Source organism: Sminthopsis crassicaudata, chromosome 4 (assembly GCF_048593235.1).
Source record: "Sminthopsis crassicaudata isolate SCR6 chromosome 4, ASM4859323v1, whole genome shotgun sequence".
In the NCBI taxonomy this organism is placed as follows: domain Eukaryota; kingdom Metazoa; phylum Chordata; class Mammalia; order Dasyuromorphia; family Dasyuridae; genus Sminthopsis; species Sminthopsis crassicaudata.
In genome coordinates this window covers 38,972,863-38,983,755 of record NC_133620.1, presented here as the reverse complement: position 1 = coordinate 38,983,755, position 10,893 = coordinate 38,972,863, and the positions used below count along the sequence as shown (strand labels likewise).

At 33.2% G+C, this 10,893-nt stretch overlaps 1 long non-coding RNA gene across 1 annotated transcript in view; it reads right to left on the bottom strand.

Annotated features, from left to right (window-relative positions):
- Window positions 1-5,051: 5,051 nt before the first annotated feature.
- The window catches only part of LOC141541830 (uncharacterized), a 108,617-nt gene continuing 102,775 nt past the window's right edge, over window positions 5,052-10,893 (bottom strand). The window contains exon 3 of the long non-coding RNA XR_012481914.1: window positions 5,052-5,407. This is a non-coding gene — a long non-coding RNA (uncharacterized LOC141541830). The remainder of the gene's footprint in view (window positions 5,408-10,893) is intronic.

Genomic DNA, 10,893 nt, shown 5'->3' with positions numbered 1-10,893 from the left:
GTTTGAGTCTTTGGGTAATTCAAAATGTAGGTTACTCTAGTTATTTACTACTGTGTCTTGTATACCTGATCTATTTCACTAATCCACCATCCTATTTCTTAACTAGTATCAAATAGTTTTGATGATTACTTTAAATATAGTTTTAGATCTGCTAATGCCAGCTACCTTCCTTTGAATTTTTTTTGCATTAGTTATATTGATATTATTGACATTTTGTTTTTCAGATGAATTTTGTTATTATTTTTTCTAGCTCTATAAAATAATTTTTGATAGTTTGATTGGTATGGCACTGATTAAGTAAATTAATTTAGGTGGAATTGTCATTTATTATATTAGCTCAGTCTATACATGACTAATTGATATTTTTCCAGTTGTTTACATCTGACTTTCATATGAAAAATGTTTTGTAATTGTATTAATAATACACTTAATGGGTTTGTCCGGACAAGTAGACTCCTGAATACTGTATGTTGTCTATAGTTATTTTAAATGGAATTTCTCTTTCTAACTTTTGTTGATGGTTTTTGCTGGTAACATATAGAAATGCCGATGATTTATGTAGTTTTATTTCATATTTGTTAAAGTTGTTATTAATTTTAAAAAGTTTTTTAGTTGATTCTTTAGGATTCTCTAAGTTTACTATCATATCTACAGAGTGGTAGTTTGTTTCCTTTTAGCTTATTCTAATTCCTTCAATTCTTATTATTTTCTTATTGATAAAGATAACATTTCTAGTATAATATTGAATAATATTGGTAATAATGGGCATCCTTTTTTTACCCCTAGCCTTATTGAGAAGTCTTCTGGCTTATCCTTATTATAGATAATGGTTTTAGATACATACTATTTATTTTAGGAAAGTTCCATTTATTCCTATGCTCTCTGGTATTTTTAATGGGAATAAGTATCTATTGAGATAATCGTAGATTTCTTTCGGTTTTGTTATTGATATTAATATTATTGTCAATTATGTGAATATTTTAAAATATTAAATCAGCTCTGTATAAATCCTATCTGATGCTGGGTATATTTTCCTAGTGATAAATTTCTGTATTCTCTTTGTTAATATTTTAACTAAAATTTTTGAATCAATATCTTTAGGGAAAATGGTTTATAATTTTCTTTGTTTTGGCTTTTCCTGATTAGGGGATCCTCACCATGTTTGTGTCATAAAAGAAATTTGATAGGGCTCTGTCTATTTTCCCAAATAGTTTATCTAGTATTAGAATTAATTGTTCTTTAAATATTTGGTAGAATTTACTTGTAAATACCTCTGGCCCTGGAGATTTTTTCCTTATGGAGTTCACTGATGATTTGTTCAATTTCTTTTTCTAAAATGGTATCATGTAAGTATTTTATTTCCTCTTCTGTTAATCTAGACAATTTATATATTTGTAAATATTTATCCCTTTCACTTAGATTTTCAGATTTATTGGCATACAGCTGGGCACAATAGCTCTTAATTATTGCTTTAATTTGCTCTTCATTGGTGGTGAATTTGCCATTTTCATTTTTGACACTGGTAATTTTGTTTTCTTTTTTTAAAAATCAAATTAACCAAAAGTTATCTATTTTATTCTTCCCCCCCCATAAAATCAGCTTAGTTTTATTTATTACTTCAATAGTTTTTTGCTGCCAATTTTATTTATCTCTCCATTGATTTTTAAATGTCCAAATTTGGTGTTTAATTGGTTTTTAAAATTTTGTTCTTTTTATAGCTTTTTTTTTTAGTTGCATGCCCAACTTATTGATCTCCTCTCTTAATTTTATTCATGTATTTAGAAATATAAAATTTCCCCCAAGAACTGCTTTGACTGTACCCTATAAGTTTTGGTATGTTGTCTCACTATTATCATTCTGTTTTATGAAATTATTGAATGTTTCTATAATTTGTTGTTTGACTCACTCATTCTTTAGGATTAGATTATTTAGTTTACAATTGATTTTTAATTTATCTTTCTGTGGCCCTTTATTACAAGTAATTTTTATTGTCCTATGATCTGAGAAGGATGCATCTAACATTTCTGCCTTTCTACATTTTTGAATGTGAAGTTTTTAATGCCCTAATACATGATCAATTTTTATGTAGGTGCAATATAGAAAAATTGTATGCTTTTCTACCTATATTCAGTTTTTTTCCAGAGGTCTATCATCTAAATTTTCTATTTATCCCTTTAATTTCCTTCTCAAAAAGAATTTTAAAAACAATTTTGTTGTTAGGTTTATCTAATTCTGAGAGGGGATAAAGTTCCACACTTCTATAGTTTTTGCTTAATATTTTTTTTCCTGTAATTCACTTAACTTCTCTAAACATTTGGATGCTATACTACTTGGCACATATATGTTTAGTATTGATATTATTTCATAGTCTATGGAAGGGATTCTTAAACTTTTTCCACCTGCAACCTTTTTGGCCAAGAAATTTTTACACAAAACAATATGTGTGTGTGTGTGTGTGTGTGTGTGTGTGTGTGTGTGTGTGTGTGTGTGTGTGTATCATATATAGGCGTATATTTTAAGTATATAAATTGGTATATAAATCAAATATTTACTGATAATAAATCATAATTTAAAAAACCTATGGTTAGATATTTGACTCCATGGGTCATGACCCACAGTTTAAGAAGCTTTGACCTATGGGGCAGTTAGATGGTGTAATGGATAAAACACTGGTCCTGAAGTCAGGAGGACCTGAGTCTAAATCTGGCCTCAGGTGCTAAGGTCCCAGCTAGCTCCTCTGAAGGGTTCAGAATAAGTCCTTTTCAGGATAAGCAAAAGTCCTTGCCCCACGTTGGGTGCCAATATGTAAAGTTCTGTTTTCTCCAGAGACTGCCGATCACTCTCTGGGAGGAGATCTGCTGTCTCAACTGCCACCAACTCTGACCTAGAGTAGAGAGTTCTCTTCCTCCAGAGTGCTGCCCTCTTTTATCCTCCCAGAGAATGGGCATGGAATAACTCAGGGGCTTCTGGAAAAAAATACTTCAACCAATGAACTTGCTCCTCTTAAGCATGCAAGCTCCTCCCCGGAAGTTTGAAGGGGTAAAAGTCCCAGTAAAGGCCAGAATTAGAGAATTGTTAAGTACCAACTTAGCACTTAGTGCTAACCTAATATTTCATTATCTCATTAGCACTTAGTAAGAACCTAACACTCAGGTACTTAATATTTCCTAGGTGTGTGACTCTAGGCAAGTTATTTAATCCCAACTGCTTCACCAAAGTGAAGAAGAAGAAGGAAGAAGAAGAAGAAGAAGAAGAAGAAGAAGAAGAAGAAGAAGAAGAAGAAGAAGAAGAAGAAGAAGAAGAAGAAGAAGAAGAAGAAGAAGAAGAAGAAGAAGAAGAAGAAGAAGAAGAAGAAGAAGAAAAGAAAGACTAAGAAGATGAAGAAGACAAAGAAGTTGAAGAAGATGAAGAAGAAGAACTGTATAGTACTTTTGAGAATGATAGTTTTGTTCCTTGTCTCTTTTAGTCATATTTATTTTTTGCTTTTGCTTTATCTGAGATCAGGTTTACTACCCCTGATTTTTTTTACTTCATTTGAAGCATAATCTATTTTATTTCAGCTTTTTATCTTTATTCTGTGTATGTCTTTCTTCTTCAAATATGTTTCTTGTAAACAACATATTTTAGGATTTTGATTTTCAATCTCTGCTATCTGCTTCCATTTTATGAGAGAATTAATCCTATTCACATTCATAGTTATGATTACAAACTGCATTTCCCTCCATTCTATTTTTCCTTTTTATATTTTTCTCTCTCCTTTTATTCTTTCACTCTGCTCTTTTATGCTTCTCTTGAGTCTCATATTTGAAGATCAAATTTTCTGTTCAACTCTAGTCTTTTCAACAAGAAAGTTTGAAAGTCCTTCATTTCATTGAATATCCAGTCTTTACTTTGGAAAATTATGTTTTTCTGGGTAGTTGATTTTTGGTTGTAATCCAGGCTCCTTTGCCTTCTGGAATATCATATTCCAAGCCCTCTGATCTTTTAATATAGAAGCTGCTAAGTCCTGTGTAATCCTGACAGTAGGTTCTTGATATTTGAATTGTTTCTGCCTGATTATTTGCAGTATTTTCTTCTTGACCTGATCTAGAATTTATCTACAATATTCCTTGGGGCTTTCATTTTGGGTTGTCTTTCAGGAAGTGATTGGTAGATTCTTTCAATGACTATTTTATCCTCTGGTTCTAGGATATGAGGGCAGTTTTTCCTGACAATATTTTGAAGGATACTATTCAGGCTCTCTTTTTTGACCATGATAGTCCAACAATTCTTAAATTTTCTCTCCTGGATCTATTTTCCAGCTCAGTTGTTTTTTTCAATGAGGTATTTTATATTTTTTCTACTTTTCATGATTTTGACTTTGATTCTTGATGTCTCACAAAGACATTAATTTTTATTTGGCCAATTCTAATTTTTAAGGAATTATTAGCTTTTGTACCTCATTTTTTTGGTCAATTCTATTTTTAGAGGAGTTATTTTCTTTAGTGGATTTGGCTGAACACCACTTGTGCTGGATTCTGCTCCCAGTTTGTCCAAATGAAACAGACCTTTCTGGAAGTTCTAAGTTATCTTGAACTGGAAAATAATTTTACTCCGTCTTTTTGTAGTCAAGCCCTTATATATTTAGTTGAGTTGTTGTTCTTCAGAAAGAAATATAGACACATAGGTCACCTCTATGGCAATACCTGAAGCCTGTCCAGCCTGAGAATGTTTGTGCTGAGCTACCAAATCTCTGTGAACATAGGATCTGAGGATGGAGCACTGACAGAGGAGTGATGGACATCACAGAGGCTCAGAGTGAGATATACATTTTTGTACATAGTTAATGTGTGAATTTTTAATGAGTTAATTGATTAGCTGTTCATATATTACAAATACTGAGATTTTAATTTTTTTTTAATGTGGGGAGGTAGAGAAAGATATGGAGATGGGTGAGTGAGAGAAATTAGCAATGTAGATGCCAAAATAAAAAAAAAGGAAGAAAGATGATCAATGAAGCATTTTTTAAAGCACAAAAGTGAACATAAAGGAATGAAAAGAAAACATAGATTTAAAGTGTTGAATTATTATATTTTAAAAATCAATCTTTACATAACAGCTATGATTTCACATATACAGTACAATCTTCTTTTTCTGTCTCAGAAGACAGGCTAAAACAGGTTAAAGATAATCAATGGGATATAAACTATTGGTAGATTTGAGGGGTGTCTTCTCCAAGCATGTGAAGACTTCTCTCAGTGGAATGGGTAGATGAGAACAATTTGTTCCAATGGCCATGAAGGGAGCTGAAGCAGATGCCATGGAGTACTTAGAGCTTGGTCAGACAGTGACAATACTAAGGTTATCCATTACATCGTAGGCTATAACCAGTTATCCTGAATTTTGTCTGTACTAAACTCTGTTGACTCTGGAAGAAAGAATAAAATTAATGACTTTGTACAACTCAACCTCACTTTAATCTAATTCATACACAAGTCAAGGCATCATTACATGATGTCATTAGTTCTCTCCACAAATGAAGGACAAATAACACCATTTAATTTGTTTATATCAGATTTCTACAGATTGTTGGCTGTACAACACCCAAGAGACTGTGACTTTCTTGAGAAATGGACCTGTTTTTTATTTTTCTTTGTGTCATCAGTATTCAGCATAGTCCCTGGACCATAGTAGTTGCTTAACAATTGACTGATTTTGAGTTAAGGAAAACATCAGAATATATATGAATATACATATATGTATATACACAAATATGCATACATACATGTGTATGTATGTTTATTTTAATTCCAATGTTCACTTAGCTAATTGTGAATAATAGAAAAAAAAAACTGAATCAAGTCAAGAGACTTGCATTGAGTCCTTATTTTGCCACCCATGATATATAGTGTTTTACTCAGAAAAATCCTGTTCCTCTCTCGATTTTACCAAGAGATGTTGAATTGCCCAGTATCCCAAAGCTAGTAAATGTTTGAGGTGAGATTTGAATCAGATCTTTGTACTCTCTTTAAGGATCAGCTCAAGTAGCCTTTCTCCCTGTATCAAAAACATTTTAGATTCATTTCATCTCTATAATTCTAACAAAGAATTACAGACTTTAGAGTTGGAAGGGAATGAATTTAATTTCATGGACTAGGGGCCTTCTAGTCCAACCTGTCCATGAATTAGAGTACTCTTTACAACTTATCCAAATGGACAGCCAGTTTTTACTTAAAGATGTCCAGGGAGGCCAAAACCATTGTCTATTGAGCCTTCCATTTTCCCTCTGAATAGTCCTAGTATTTAGGAATTTTTCTTTAGTATTGAGCCTAAATTTTTTTCTTAGCAACATACAAAGGAGTTTTATTCTAAGATTAACTTCAATTTCAGTTCAATTAAAATTCAACAATTTTTTTACTAAGTGCCTACTATGTGCTTGATTAAAAAATGAACACAAAATAGTGCCTGCCCTTAGGGCACTTTCATTCTTCAGGGAGTCAGATTGGTGGAGGCTTTTTTGTGGACAAAAAAAGAACAAATAAAATGTAATTTGAACATGGGAAGAAGAATACTAAATGGGGAGATCAGACAAGATGTTTTTGAGAGGTGAGCTAAATTGAGTCTTAAAGAAGTAATAGATGAATGGGAGATAGATTAGGAGAAGGGATATATGGTCCAGGCATAGAGAAGGGCTTGGATAAAAAGAAATGGAGGTTGACAATGGCACCTTGAATCCTGGAAATAGATTATACTTAATTTGGTAGAAATTAAAAACTTATGGGGACTAATATTCAATGATGTCAGATTGTAGGAAAAGTCTTTGGGTTTCTGTTTTTTTTTTTTTTTTTTAACTTTATCCCATAATCACAGTCATTTCAAGGTGTTCATTGGGTATAATTAGTTCACTCTATGTTCAGCAATCTAGATAGTCTGTCATTTCTTTCACAGCATTGTTGTTAGAACCAAATATTTTTTACTTATTTTTAGAAAAGTATTAGAAATGGAAATTTGATTGATGGAATTTGAGGCAGGAATAAATGTTAATACATATAATAAATAAGATTGCAGCTATTTTAAAAGAAAGGTTTATTGGCTAACTATGCCGTTTCTCCTAATAACTCAAAAGTCTATAATTTAATTTACAGAATGAAATGTGGAAATCAATTATTTAGTCCACAACCGGCATAACTGATTTTTAAAATTATGTTTGGAGAGGAAACTGCCTGATTTATCAGCTGAATTTAAAAAGTTAGTACTTCCTATTGGCAGTATTTTTCCATTTTTAGAATTCTGAAGAATTCAATTAGATTCAGTACAACAAACATTTATCAGGCACACACTATGAATAAGATACTGTGATGCAAAGATGAAATATGATGAAATCCTGTGTTCAAGTAACTTTCAATCTAATATGGCAAGCAAATAGCCACAAACTTATAGGCAAAATGTTACAAAAAACTTGAGAAGGGAGTTATCCCATTTCAGCTGGGAAGTATAATAAAGGCTTTATTGTAACAGAGTTAAATTCTGGAGGGAAAAATGATGTTGAGAGGAAGTTAAAAGGCAATGATTGCAGTGGAAGGTAAAGATAGAAGTTTTGTTCAGACATGAGAGAGAGAAGGCTGAGAATAGAAGACTGGAGTAGTCTAATCTCACCAGAATATAGAATATATGAAAGGATATAGTGTACACTATAACTTTAAAGGAAGGTGGGAGCTACATTGTGGTGAGCCTTCACTGTCAAGATGAGGAACTGAAAATCTATTCATTGGGTATTATGGAACCATTGAAAGTTTTTGAGGAAGAAAATTATGTGGTTCATCAGCTGTGAAAAGGATGGAGTAGAAAGAGGTTCAACTCAGTTTCTTCATTTGTAAACTGAGTAAATGATTGCTAAAATCTCCTTTACTCCTTACTCAAAATTATATGATTTTATTGTCTTCTGTCAAGTGACAAGAAGACTAGTTAAGAGGCTGTTTTTGCTGCTGTTCACTCATCTCAATTATTCCTTACTCTTCATACCTGGCCCCATTTGGAGTTTTCTTGGTAAAGATGTAGGAGTAGTTTTCCATTCTCCAGATCATTTTATAGATTGAGTAACTGAGGCAATTAGGGCTACTTTAGTCCAAAAGTTATGGGGCTTTGAAATAGGTGGATTGAAAAGATAGTAGAAGGGGGAGATAAGCATTTATATAGCAATTACTATGTATTAGGCATTATGTGAAGAGCTTTACAAATATTACCTCATTTAGTCCTTATAATAACCCTGAAAGCTAAATGTTGTTATTATTCCCATTTTATAGTTGAGAAGAAACAGAGGTAAGGTGCTTTGTCCAAAATCGTACAGATAGCACGGGTCTGAGGATGGATTTTAACTTGTGTTTTTCTGACTTTAGATCCATTGTTCTATCCGCTGGGAAATCTTTCTCTCCAGAAGGAAAAGATGCAGATAGGAAGAGATATTGAGTCAATATCATTTTAGCAACTGATTACAAAAAAGAGTCAAGAAGAGGGAAGAATTAAAGGTGATTTTTGATTGATTTTGGCAAGTGGGAGTACAGTGCCCTCAATAGAAATAGCACTTCCTCATACATGGTAATTCATCTCCTGCCTCCTTGCCTTTGTAATGGTTGTTCCTCATACCTCTCGGATGTTCCCTCTCCACTTCCATCTCTTAGATTATCTGGTTTCTTTTAAGAGTCAGCACTAATGTCATGAGGCTTTTCTTGAAGCTATCTGCTAGTGGTGCCTTTTTCCTCAGACTCCTTTGATACCACTTTGTATCAACTTTTTTCTTTCTATCTATCTACCTACCTACCTATGTATTTATGTATCTATTTTTGTGTCTATCTACTTATCTATATATGTATCTAGCTATGTATTTATGTTTCTAGGTATCTATCTATGTATTTATGTATCTAGTTATCTATCTGTGTATTTATGTATCTAAGTATCTATGTATTTGTGTATCTATTTGTCTACCTATCTATGCATGTATCTATGTAACTATGTATTTATCTATGTATCTATCTATGTATATATATTCATGTATCTAGCTATCTCTATGTATCTATTTATGTATCTATCTATGTATCTATGTAACTATGTATTTATCTATATATCTATGTATGTATATATTCATGTATCTAGCTATAGAGTTATAGAGAAGGTTGAAACAGGAGAGGAAAATGATGAGTTCAGTTTTGGACATAGGGAAGATCAGGTCCTAGATGCACATACGATAGGAGTTCAAACATTTTAGAGCTCAGATCTGGGAGATACCTCAGGAACCATCAAATCCAATTATTTCATTTTACAAATGAGGAAACTGAGATTAGCTTGTGACTTGCCCACGATAACACAGAAGGTAAACTTCAGAAGTAGAAATGTCATACTGGGACTCTGAAGAGAGGTTGGGAATGGAAGTCTAAGAGATGTGGGTGTCATCCATACAGAAGGAGGTCATTCAGACCTGGAAGTAGAAATCAAGAGAGAGCCTTGTTTAGAATAAGAAAGAGAATAGCTAAGAATAAAATCTTAGAGGGAAATACTCTCAATTAAAGAACAGAGAAAAACCAGAAAAGGAGTTAGAATAAGAGAGATCAGACTGATGAAAAAAACAAAAACAGAATGAGGAACAATGGGAGGAACAGCACACAGCAAGAAAGGAGGAACAGTCTGCTATGTCAAGTGGGGAAGAGAGGTCAAAATGAATAAAGACTAATTACCGGAAAAGAAGAGAAAACAGGTTTGGATATTCTGGTGTCATCGATGTGTAAATTATTGTTTGTATAATAATTCAAATTTATTCACTCTGAAGGTGTTCACATACACAATGGTATTTATGGGAAGAGCATTTACCAGCACAGCTCTTAAGGGTTATATAATAAAATTGTATTAAAACTGCCTAAATTAATTTGCCAGAGACATTGGAGCAGCCTGGGCTAATGGATTTTGCCTCTCCAGAGAGTGTCCAGTCTTTAAAACTAATAAAAGAAAATGAAAAGGCATTCTCCTCCTGTTCATCACAAGGGCTTCTATTCCCCCAGCAAGGAGCAAAGGACTTTGACCCACCACAGAGTTGGTTCATGTGACCCCTTTAGTCAATGGAGGAGAGAGGTCATTCATTCAGTAACAGAAAGTTCTTGCTTCTTCTCTCCAGAGGCTGAATGTGCTGGTTCAGCAGCTGTCATATCCTGCTGGTCTTAGAAACAGGAAACCAGTCTCGAGTTTCTAACTCCTTATCTTCCCTCATTGGATTACTGCATCTCAACCAAGCTGACCCCATCTGCTTGAAACACTTATGTAGTGAAGGAACTGAGGGACAAGGAGTGAGAACACAAATAGGAAAGTAAGGTCTACCTTAAAAACTCATGAAGGTGACACTCTGGATGTGAGAGCAAATGAATCATTATTATTTAATTAATCAATCAACAAGTATTTATTAAGCACACCTACTGTGTGTACAACACTATGCTAAAACCCTAGGGATGTAAAAAAAAAAAAAAAGTTAAAAACCAATTCCTGCTCTTAAGGGGTTTACATTTTAATTGGAGATCTAATTAAATATATAGAAACCAGATATAAATGGAGTGATTAAAAGGTAACCTTAGAAAAGAAGGCATTAGCATCTGGGGAACTAGGAAAGACTTTTTTCAGAAGCTGCCATTTGCACCAACTCTTAAAAACTTCCAAGGGATTCCTAGAAGTGACTGTGGAGAGAGAGAACATTTAGCTTAAAGTGAGGGTGAGAGGTCAGGAGGTGGAGAAAACAAGAATTTGAGCAACAAGAGTCTATCAGAAAGTGAATTTAGATTTAGGATCAAGATAGCTAAGACAGGTATGCCAGGAAAAGAGATTCTCTGCTTGCTGGCTTCTTTCACAGTTCAGTTCCTTCTGTAGGTGACTTTTCCC